General features: G+C 38.9%; 1 long non-coding RNA gene across 1 annotated transcript; it reads right to left on the bottom strand.

Annotated features, from left to right (window-relative positions):
* Positions 1–4926: 4926 nt before the first annotated feature.
* On the bottom strand, positions 4927–12232 carry LOC124291478. Its single transcript, XR_006902222.1, has 2 exons — positions 12100–12232; positions 4927–6357 (listed from the first exon to the last, which is right to left on the bottom strand). It is a non-coding gene; the product is annotated as an uncharacterized LOC124291478 (long non-coding RNA).
* Between the last annotated feature and the right edge of the window lie 570 nt (positions 12233–12802).

Here is a 12802-nt window from a genome sequence, read left to right on the forward strand (position 1 = left end):
ATCATACCAACACTCTGAGAGTAATTAAGGAGCTATATTCGCCAGCACACCGAGTCAGTGATCTAACCCACTCGGCCCCTGGGATTCGAACCCACGCCCCAGGAGTAAGGCCCAACACTTAAAACTCTACATAAAGAATAGTCAGTGCTTCAGTAGTAAGAAGTAGCAATTTAAACTACATCCCGATTAAAAACAAAGATGGCACCCAAACTCAAAGAGTAAGCTACTTAAAGCAACCAATCCATGCATGTTCCCTGATTTCTGAACCTGGCTTAAATGTTCATTTTTATACTTGCTTTTTTGTATTTTTTATAAAATACATTATGAATAAGAAAGAGCATTATTCAGAATTGTATCCTTATGGCATTTACGGTACGAAAACACATGCAGATAATAATCACTTCATCGTAGAATGTCATGCTAATTTTTTGCTGTTGAGACAGTTACATAACATACTGAAATTAACTGCTATAGCTGAGATAGTTATATAGTTAAAGGGCATTAGTAGTATATAAGTAATCAGTTTCGGACATCAAAGCATTCCTAAGGAGAACAATAGCATTCCCAAGGAGAACAATAGCATTCCAGGGGAGAACAATAGCATTTTTTAAGGAGTACTCCTACATACCAAAGGAGTTTTCAGGAGCACATTCCATAAATTCCAGGAGCTGTCCTTTGAACCCTTAACCCTATTGTATTTAAGAAATACACTTCGCTCTACCACCATGTATTTAAGAAATACACTTCGCTCTACCACCATGTATAGTGTAATAAAACACACTTTTGCCCTGAACTATTATAGTTAAAGCACGAGGACGCGCGGTGAAGGCTTCTACTACCATATATAGTGTAATAAAAAACATATAATTTCATTTGTCTTTGCCCTGAACTATTATAGTTAAAGCACGAGGACGCTTGCGTCCGATGCTTTAACGTTATAATAGTTCAGGGCGAAAGTGTGTTTTATTACACTATACATGGTGGTAGGGCGAAGTGTATTTCTTTTCTAAGATGCCAAATTTAATACTTTCTAAAGATAATTACGATTAATTTAAGGCAGAAAACAAACGACGGTGTCGGTGACCTAAATTAAGAATCCTCGCACAGGGCTAACTGGCGCGCTGTTCTATTGATGTGTCTGCCCCCTACGTTAAGACGAACGTTACCAGAAAAAAACAAATGATAACAGTTTGATGACGGTTTACGTTCGGATTAAATATCTTCTCTGAATTATTTTAATTACATCTGTCATTAACGTAAACCATATGGGGCAATATGAACGTTGCATTGCTACTACCAGCGTAAGTTTAGATCAGTACATCCAGAGGAAGTTGAGTAGTCAAGCGACATTCCACAATTGCATTGTGGGAATGTAAACATTACGAACATACACATTGTAAATATGTTTCAGCAATCCTATTGTTCAAAACAATATGATCTTGAACAGGCTGTTACTGACTGACTGAGTTTGGTTTTACGCCGCTTTTAGCAATATTCCAGCAACATCACGGCGGGGGAAACCAGAAATGGGCTTCATACATTGTACCCATGTGGGGATTCGAACCCGGGTCTTCGGCGTGACGAGCCAACGCTTTAACCACTAGGCTACCCCACCACCCCCGAACCCCCGAATATATATATATATATATTGCTGACACCAGTGTAATTGTCTTTTCACAAGACCGCCCCCGCTCTGGATCGGGTGATCAAGTAGTAGCATAACGTTATATGGAAAGGTCTGCTACGCCATGTTTTGGCTGAATGAAGAGTCTAAGTTAATATAGCATTAGTGTATTAGCATCTGTCATCACGTCTAACCTTGATGTCATGCATACATTGCGTGTGTATGAGTGTTCATGCACTTTACATAACTACCGAGAGGTAACAACAAAGCAAGTTAAAGAAGCTTTGACCAAATAAGCAGAAAAACCTAAAGTATTTACCAATGAAACTATTCCTACAATACATCCAGGTGGTGTTGTTGAACTCGAATGTTTCGTGTGAAGAAAACACAAAACGATTACAGCTTAGATAATTTCATATTTTTGCAAAATGCTGTTCTTCGAATTCTGCTATCTACCTAAAAAGCTCACAAACAGGTTGTTGACACACGGCATCTCTTTTCAATAGTGTCAAGTCGCAGCCGAACGCCTCCGTGGTGTAGTGGTTAGAGCGTCCGCCCGGAGAGCGGAAGGTCGCGGGTTCGATCCCCGACCGCGTCATACCAAAAGACGTTAAAATATGGTACTTGTTGGTCCCTGCCTGGCGCTCGGCATTAATGGGTACAACAAGGACTGGTCGGCTCGGAGTCAGTATAATGTGTCTGAGTGGGGTATTCATGCTTCACTGCGGCATGGTATCTCAGTGGGCTAGCACTATAAAACCAGCTTAAGTCTGGGCTAGTACAAGCAGCCGCACATACACATACACGTGCATGCACGTCGTCATATGAGCGAAATATTCTCAAGCACGACGTAAAACCCAATTTCACCTCACCTCACCAAGTCGCAGCCCCCACACTAGTCAGTTGTGGCTCATGATCTATAATAACATCTCAACAATGACCACACAGTGAGCTTGTCACGTGAATACACATTCCTTTCTGTGTCAGCACTTCCCTATTTGGAAATGGTTACTACGTTTTTTTACTATCCATTGTTTTGCTTTAATGAAGGCTGAGATGGCTGAATGTATCAGTGCATGAGAACAATACACCCAACCATGACTTGGCTGACTTGTTACATCATGCATATCTTTAGCTATTAATGAGTTACATACATACTTAATAACCTCCCACAGAAAACACATGAAACTAAATTTGACCTCAGTTTAATATAAAGGTTGTAGTTGATGAAGTATCAATAAAATATTTTGTGGCACAACTATTTGAATACAATGCAATAATCAGATAATAGTGTAACGAGGTCATATGGTATACTTTCTTATTTGTCTGCAAACAAAAAGGTTTGCAAATCTTGATCGTGACATTTTTAATAGAATATGTGTACTGAAAATTCAAAGGAATTGTAAGTCATGATATAGTGTAATATAAATCGGGACATTTTCTGAATAGCGTCTACCATTAAACATTCAAAATAAAGTGGTAAAACATTGAAGACATACGTGATTTAATTGTATGTTGATATAAAAATATCACAGGTACAGGTGAACGCACACATCTCTGCCGGGCGTGTGATTCGGCTGAATGATAAGCAGTTGTGTGAAACTATACCTATCCTTAAAAGCAAAGTGAAAAAAGTGTTATCAATTCAAAACCAGGAACGGTGTTTCTGCAAACCCTATGTTGTTCAGTTGAAGGTATGTAATTGAAACTTTGTACAAATTGTTAGAATTGATTGACTTTTAAGTAATATTTCTCATCCATTGAGCATTTGATATTTCATTTCTTGCAGAGAATAGTCTTAATTTTGACCTGCTTGTATACTGCAGAATTATATTCATATCCAGACATGTACAATGAGCTAGAAAAGGTGAGCTGTATTTCATACATTCTGTTAACCCTTTACCTGCTGGAGTAGAGAAATACTCAGTTGAAATTCAATACACATTCCAATCTCAGAGAGTTATGTTTGTTGCAGAATTACGGAAATCGGAAATGACCTTGTTTTGTGGAAGCATGACCCATATCGAACACAGGCCCCCACTGCGGGTCAGAAAATCGATAAACTAGGCCCCGGTTTAGTATCAACACCCCCTACTATATAATACATAAAGGTTCATCACAGAAATACGGTGACATGACCGAAAACCGGACAATTACGCACATGTCAATGAATACATCGTATTTTAAAGGTCTCACAAGTATCAAAAGCTTTTGTCCATATCTCCGGTGTATGTAGGAGGCATATACATCGGCTTTCCGTGGGGATGCATTTGATGGTTTTTATTAAATCGCCAAAGACCGAGTTGCTGTGCCGGAAGTGTACAAAACTAGCTCGTCAGCGCTTGACTTCACTACCTCCGGCGATCTGATTGGCTAACACATTACACTGAATGAATGTGTTTCTTTAAATAATATTTGTACTCGTTTTTAAAATTATTCTTACCAAGATAAAACATCAGATAGTGACATCTTGGATGACAGACGTTTGAGTTTCCCTCTCATTTTCGCACGTGCATTTGTTGTCATTTTATTAAACAATTTGATTGCGCTGACGACCTAGTTTTGTACACTTTTGTACTCGGACCTCGTTGTATCGCGGCATTCATGGTATCGCGGCAAACGGTATTTCCGGTTTTCCGCTCGAGACACGCCTCCTAGCGGTGATTTGCATATGTAAATCGACAGCCAGACGTCAGTCGCTTGTATACTTTTTGGAAACCAGCAGGATGTATCGAATCTTCGTAAGTATTACCCTGCAGAAATATTAACATTAAACTCAGGAATCTTTTGGAATCTGTCTGACCCCCATCCATGAAATACCTGCTATAATATTTACGTGTAGTATGTGACCCTTCCCACTCGATCTGAACTAGGTCGTCTGCATATCATTGTTGCCATATAAGGTAGCGGAAATGACGTCATGGGCTATATTTATCTACCGGTGAATACCAAAAGTTGTAATCAAAATAAGGACACAAAACGGAAAATTATCCCTGTTCACTGAAAACGAGTTTGCACACTCTGACAAATTTAGAAAGGATTTTATTATACTGTTGTACACATAATTATTTATTCATATGAACATTATTTCAAATGATATTTTGCATTGAAATAGGGTTGAAATCATGCCTAAAATAAAAAATTGAACAATATTTATATAAATAAATATTAAGAAAACATGATGGAAATGATATATTTTTTATGATAATAACTTTTCTGAAATATTTGTTTTCTTTTTTTGTTCAATATTGTAACAGCGAAAAATTATAAATATAATATGAATTATAATTTTTTAAAATATATTTTTGCAGGATTTTAGCAAAACTAAAAGAAAGCTGAATTTTTCTGCCAAGGTAAGAAGACAATATGATCCCAGTAATTTGCAACATGCATTTGCTGCCACCCAGAGTGGGATGTCTGTTTATCGTGCTGCACGCCAGTATGGCGTTCCAGAATCAACTCTCCGGGACAGGACCAGGGGGAATGTTCCAGTTGGTGCGAAGCCGGGTGGAGATACCCTACTCTCACACGGAGAGGAAAAACAGTTAGTAGACCATGTTAAATACATGTCTTCCATTGGTTATGGGTATACAAAACTTAACCTCCAATACCTAGCTGCACACTTTGCTTCAAGTCAAGGAAAAAAAGCACCAAGTGACAAACCTTTAAGTGACAATTGGTTTTATGGTTTCTTGGGACGCTGGCCTGACTTGAAATTGGCAAAAACCCCAAAACTCTTAATGTTGCGTGCTCAATATGCCTCTAAGGAAGTCCTCTCTGCATACTTCAGAGAGCTGGCCACCCTCATGACGCTTCATGGTTTACATGACAAGCCTGAACGTGTCTTTAACTTGGATGAAACAGGTGTGACAACTGAACACGCACCACCCAAGATCGTATGTGATGCTACATGTCAACCACAGGCTGTAACGTCACCAAGGTCCTCGACAGTAACCATCATTGGAGGAGGTAATGCTGTAGGAAATTACACACACCCCTATTATGTATTTCCTGGAAAGAGATGGAACGACGAGTTCTTGGAAGGTGCTCCGTCAGGTTCCTCTGGTTCCATGTCAATGAGTGGCTGGTCCAACACAAATATATTTCAGGACTATCTGACCAAACACTTCATTAAGTATGCTGGTATTTCGGCAGATCCGTCAGCACCCAAGACTCTTATTCTCTTTGACGGCCATAGGTCACATGTTTCTTTGACGCTTGTGGAATGGGCAAAAATGCACAACATCATTTTATTTGTGCTGCCACCTCACACAAGCCACATCACACAACCACTGGATGTTGCTGTGTTTGGACCGTTTAAATGTATGTACAACAGAGAATGCCAGCTCTTTCTTCAACGGAATCCAGGAATGAAGATCACAAAGTATGAAGTTGCCTAGCTCACAGCTAAACCATACCTGAAAGCCCTCTCTCCAGAAAACCTAACTTCAGCATTCAGAAAGTCTGGTATCTTCCCTCTGTGCAATCATGCATATCCGGAGATGTTGGTTTCACCGGCTTCTATCTATCCTGCCGTACAAGATCAGAATCAGAATCAAGAAAATGAAATGCCGGCATCAGCTTGTCTTCCACCGTCATCTTCACAGGCATCAGCTAGTCTTCCACCGTCATCTTCACAGGTATCAGACAAGTTCTTTGAGGAGAGGAAAATCACTTCAGTGACCGCCAAACCGAAGAAGAAGAGATTTGTACCACCATATCTCGGAGGAAACCTGTTCAAAGAGAAAAATGTTAATATCATGAAATCAACAAAAACAAGCACTCAGAAGAAAGAATTTGTTCCTCCAGTAAAGAAAAACAAACCTGCAAAGCCAAACCAACAACCTCCACTTCCAGTCCACAACCCGGCCCATCGGCATACCATGTGGACGATTCAGACCAAAGCACATGTTCGGATGTATCAGATGATGACTCTGAAAATTGTTGTCTGTGTGGTAAGAACACTCCTCCAGCCATGAGGTCCCTCCCCTATCTGGTGATTGTGAAGTGGGCTCAGTGTAACAAGTGCCAGCATTGGACTCATCTGTCATTCTGCACTGACATCACTTGTGTGAGGCGTCATAGTGAATTTCTGTGTCCACATTGTGCATAAATTCTGTTAAGTGACTGTTGGACAAATTCGATTGATTTTTGATGTTTGGAAACACTAATTTTCTGTTGAATTTGACCACATTGTGTTCATAATTATGCAAACAGAAATACTGAACATTTGTGCATTCATATTTTGGTGAATTCCCTGGATAAAATTTCATAATGGATACAGTTTGGTGCACCTTGGATTACCAAAAAATATCTCAACTCATTTCACATTAAGGTGAGTTAAGCAATTTCATTTTTTCCCCCTATTTCGCCTTGCAATCCGACTTTTAGTGTTTACCGCGATACGATGGAGCTCTCTCTTTTGGTAAATATTAACCGGCTTCGCTGGTCTAATGGCTCTCGCTGAAACACTATCAAAGTTAAAATAATAATTTTTTCACAAATGTGTTGATTAAATGTCATCTTAATCGGATTTAATTTAAGAAATACACTTCGCTCTACCACCATGTATAGTGTAATAAAACACACTTTTGCCCTGAACTATTATAGTTAAAGCACGAGGACGAGGACGCTGACATGCATCGTGACGTCACTTACATTGTGACGTAATGTAAAATGGTTCGATTACGAGGGGGCACACTAGAATGGCGCAGTGACGGGATAACGTCATTCAATTGTTACGTCATCAAAAAACTATACCTTTATTGTCTAATAATGTATTTTTTTTCGATAGTTCTAACCGCTAGGCATCTTAGAAAATAAAATAGGCCTTAAAAGTTCACCATTTTATTTCCGATCACGGATATGTCAAGTACCGCGATACAACGAGGTCGCAGGCTAAGTTGGCTGTGTAATGATATCTTGCAGGGTTTTGTAAATAATTAATCTTTGCCGCAGGTACCATTTACCTTTATTTTTACTTAATTTTCACTAGTGAGTTTAACCTTTTGATGGGTAGTATATCTTAGATTGAAAAAATTGCGATCCGCTGGAGTGTAGCGCCAAAACACAACTTTGAGGCGAGATGACCAACTTTCGACCCCACTTGAACGTGGACGGTTGCGTTTGGGTGAATATTTTCAATTTCAGTAACTGACATTCCAATCTGCGTGACTCACCAGGCTAAACCTTCCATTCATATTTACATATGTTTGTACGTCTTTTCAAACCAATTGATTTAAACAATATGTTATTTCCAAAGAAGCTATATGTACAAGGTTTGAACATTGATATTACATATAAAAGGAAATAGACTGCTGCATTTCTAGGTTGGAATTCTGATGGAATATAACGTTAGAAGTGTTGCATGCTTACAAGTTACATTAACAACTAGTCTCTGAAATGAACATATTTTACTGAAAAAAGTTCATAGTAAAAAAAAATATAATGAAAAGGAGCCCTGAGAACTTTCTTCATTTTCAGAAGCTGAGGAAATCTAGACTTGCCACATTTTCTAGACTTGCGTGGGCTTTCTTGGATATATTTGCTTCAGGGTCTGTACGACAGACTAGCTTACAAGTGTTAACAAATAAGATGTACTACTTAATGAACATATTACTTATGGTGCCAAGCACTTATTGAAAGCGGTTAGAATCAGCTATGAATTTATAGACATAAGCAACATTCCACCCATTTCAAATTTAATAGCAATATCCTATTCAAATTTGCTTGCTTGGTTCCTAGTCATAACATTTCAATACACATTCCAGTCAGCATGAGTAATCTCTTTATATAAATATGTCATGGAATAGGTTCTAAGGACAGCTCCTGGAATTTATGGAATGTGCTCCTGAAAAATCCTTTGGTATGTAGGAGTACTCCTTAAAAAATGCTATTGTTCTCCCCTGGAATGCTATTGTTCTCCTTGGGAATGCTATTGTTCTCCTTGGGAATGCTTTGATGTCCGAAACTGATTACTTATATACTACTGGCATTCATTGTCAAAATATGTTTTCCTAAAGGTCCTGTTTGAATTAATATTCAACAACCCATGCTTATCGCAAGAAGAGATTAATGGGGCCAGATTGTAGCGCTTGCGGACTCGTTTCAAACATGGCATCACATCAGATCGATTCTCATAATGCTAATCACATGCTTATCCCGTCCGGGGGTGGTGCCTATAGTGGTTACAGCGTTCGCTCGTCACACAGGAGACCCGGGTTCGATTCCCCACATGGGCACAGTGTGTAAAGCCTATTTTTGGTGCCCGTGATATTGCTGAAATATTGCTAAAAGCGGTGTAAAATTCAACTCACTCACCCAACTCACTGTCTCGTTCGGGCACGCGAGTGAGTAAGGTTTTACGTATCACGTGACTCTTTATACACATTTTACTACACTAGAACTGTATTATGAAGAAAATATAATCAGACACGCTTTTGTTTCAAACTGTAAGCTACAAGCCATTGATAATTATTGATTTCCTATCGTCGGAAATTGCATTCTTAGTTTCAGTCACTCGACAGATTATGTTTGACATCTCCGACAGAATCCGTTAATTAAACTATATATCGGTCTATGCAAATACAATAACCCACGCTTTATATCAATACATATATTTACATATATTCCACTTGATAATAAATATTACCATGGAAACAATCGGACTTTTAACATGGTACGTATCCATGCAGTCTAAGCACCGACCTCGCATAGCTTACTATCACATGACCAGTGTATGTGGAATCGTCATGTGGTCAAGGGTAGCCATGCATTTATTGTTATGGATAAAATACATATGGTCATAGAATGATTAAGACGTGCTCTGCATAGAAATGATGAATTCGTGGCATCTGGCTTATGGTGTGTGTCTGTATCTTGTTAGAATATTAACCATTTATGACTTAAAAATAGCTTTTCTTTTTAATAGGGTGATACATCAAACGATATATCTCCCGAAAACATAGACTTCGGGACAGAGTTGGTAAGTGATTGGCGCTGGCCGACAATGGGATCGAAAGTACAGAAATGCCCCTAAATCTAGTCTCGAGGCTAAAAGGTCGGGTCCCTACAGACAAGACATGCCGCTATATATAGCCTATAGATGCCCAGTGGGGCCACGGAAAGTCGAAACAGGACCCTGTATCCATCGTCGATGCCTCAGTCAAGACATAACCCTACATCCATCCTAGTGCTAGCGTACAGTTAAGCCACTACCAAGTCTGTCTCACAGTCCCGGAACCACTTTATCTGTTCGTTTGTTTTGTAACACCGCATCCTGCAATATTCCAGCTATATGGCGGCGGTCTGTAGAGTTGATTTCTCGAAACAAACTTAAGTTTTTACTCAAACTTCAAACTGAGTTTGACAATTTGAAACAGCTGAATTTTTAACTGAACTGCATTTTTTAAATAAAAAAAGCCCAAACAACTTAAGTAATCTATCCACCAAACTCAAATTGTCTACTAAGTTTAAGTTTAATATTGATTTCAGTTTATTCTGGGAAATGCATTTTCCTGCGTTTTCTCAAATTTGAGTGAAAGCTTAGACTTAAGTCAAAACTCAGACTTAAGTTTGTTTCGAGAAATCGGGGCCAAGTCTGCATTCATAAACATTTTACATACAAAGACCAAATGAGTTTTATCATTTAGCAACGACAAGCATGGGTTGCTGAAGACCAGTTCTAACCCGGATCTTGTTTGCATAGAGAGCAAAGTAGGTTTCATTTCCTAGATATAGAGGCCTATAGTTAGAGTTTCTCCTGAAAAGTGTGTGGGCAGTTACTCAATAATTACAAATTCCTTATTATTTAGATAGTATTCTTGAAAATATTGTTGATCATATGAAATTAGACAAAGTGAGTTTGAGGTTATACATAATCAAATATAACCCGGATCTTCACGGGTTGAACCATATATAAATTTCGCTTCTGCCCAGCTCTTTCTGTAATGCTAAAGCCCTAAATGAAGCAGGTCTAGATTTCCTCTGGTTCAGGAATCTCCCATCTCTCTGGGGCTCCTTTTCAATATAAACTGAATTATTTATTTCTATCAAATTTATATATATTCAGAGACTAAACGTTAGTCTAGTATCCGTAGATGATGCCCGTACAGTCACAAGACTTTCTGGTCCTGACTTGATTCTTTACTCCCTTCATATAGCTGGAATCACAGAGCGTCACATCCGGCGCGGAGCCAGAATCAGTGCTGCCTGCATGCAGTCTTCAGTCGTATGGGATCCGACAGTGAACACACGAGAGAGTGAGTGAGTTATGGTTTTAAGTCACACTGGCAATATTTCAGCCATAAATTCATGATAAATACATATAATTGATAAAACCCTGAGGACAGCAAAATTTCAAGATTATCACATATTGGTCAAAACTAGATCAAAGAAAATTATAATAATACACTAACGAGTAAGGACACGAGATGAAAAATGGTAAGTGATCGCTAGCAACGGAAGTTTGGTCATCATACTAGGGACCGCAGGGACTAACAATACTTCTGCTTCCTGCACGTTCCCTAGCTGGATTTATGCCATCCCTCCAGCTGCTAGCGACTGTAAGTACTCTTAGCCATTTATCTAAAACCTACAAATATTCCACGATTAAAAACGTTGGTAGATATGAATATTCTGTGATAGAAGTGGGCTTACATTTAACATATCCTCTCAAGGTTGTTCCGATTAGTAGCCTAACGCCCTTGACAGTTAAGTGAGTGAGTGAGTGAGTGAGTGAGTTAAAATTTAAAGTCACATTGGCAATATTTCAGCCATATCGTGACTAAAACTAGTTCTAAATTCATAATGCATACATATAATATATAAAACCTTGTCAACGAAGGACAGTAAAATTACTAGATTATCACAAAATGAGTTAAAACTAGCTAGCATTTGACAGTTAAGATGTTCTTGTGTCTTTACATAATGATAGTTTATATAGTCAACGTTTTTATTATTAAATAATAATTTATGAAATTCAAAATGGTAGAACAATTATAATGCATCATGCCAAATTAGAAAATGATTGTATTTGTGATTTTTTAGTAAAGTGACCAAACACCGTCACGAAAGGTTTTCTGCCAGACCCTTTCTTTATACATGTAACCTATATCAACTCTTCCTGTGTACATGTAACCTATATCAACTCTTCCTGTGTACATGTGTGGATGGTGCAGTCAGCACGTACTCAATACGGACACATCGCTTGACAAGGCAATGTGGTGAAGGTCTTCTCTGGAACATTAACAAACACTGACTAAGGTGGACACGAGCAGTTTGTTCTGGGAAAACAAAATGGCGACCAGCTTCAAGTACAGTAAGTACAATGCGAGACAGTTTAGCTCTATTACTGCCCTGAGACCCTCGCAAGAAACGTGAATTGACGTTCAAACAGACCAGCCTACACCATTCCTAAACCAAAACCCCCATAACGAACAATCATGAGTATTGTCTGTAATTATTAGTAAACTTACCTCTGGGTTGTGATAGCCTTTTCCTCCGTCACTTGGTGATGTGTTACAGACTCCCTTAGATAACAAATAAAAATGTTAGTAACAAAGGAAGGTAATCCTTACCTAGATAACCCCACACTCCGGCACAGCGATGACTTAACATAACATCACTGACACAGGCTAATTTGCATATCACGTGACCGGACTTTTCTCTTGTTTGTAAACAAGCGCGCATATTCAGAGACTGGTCTTAGGCAAACTTTTCGGCGCGCTCTTCACGGTGTTTTACATTGTTACATATATATCCTTCCACAACTGCGACAGTTAGGTTTATGACAGTACATATTTAGATATCAAACTGGTTGCATCGTTTGCTCTCTGTTCGATGACAGCACGTGGAGCCGTAGAACTTATGTAAACAAAGGAACGCTACGCAAATCGAAATAGTGTTACATGTTTTAGGATATTTTCTCAGTGAAACTAAACCATTCTAACAAAGACGTTTAATTAGATGTGTAGACTCGTCAAAAATAAATGAGTTAAGAAATGCTGGCTTGCCGCATGGAACTCTGGGTAGGAGAGTGAGATAACCCTTGCTCCCTTCGGATTACTTCCCTTGACTGTTCTCCTGTCAGTGAATCTCTACCCATGTCATATTTTCCGAGAATAGTTGAACCTGTGAACATACAGTGGGGAGGTTAGAAATGTCATTTCGGGTGGTCGT

Source organism: Haliotis rubra, unplaced genomic scaffold (genome assembly GCF_003918875.1).
Source record: "Haliotis rubra isolate DU_JTF1 unplaced genomic scaffold, ASM391887v1 Scf113, whole genome shotgun sequence".
In the NCBI taxonomy this organism is placed as follows: Eukaryota; Metazoa; Mollusca; class Gastropoda; order Lepetellida; family Haliotidae; genus Haliotis; species Haliotis rubra.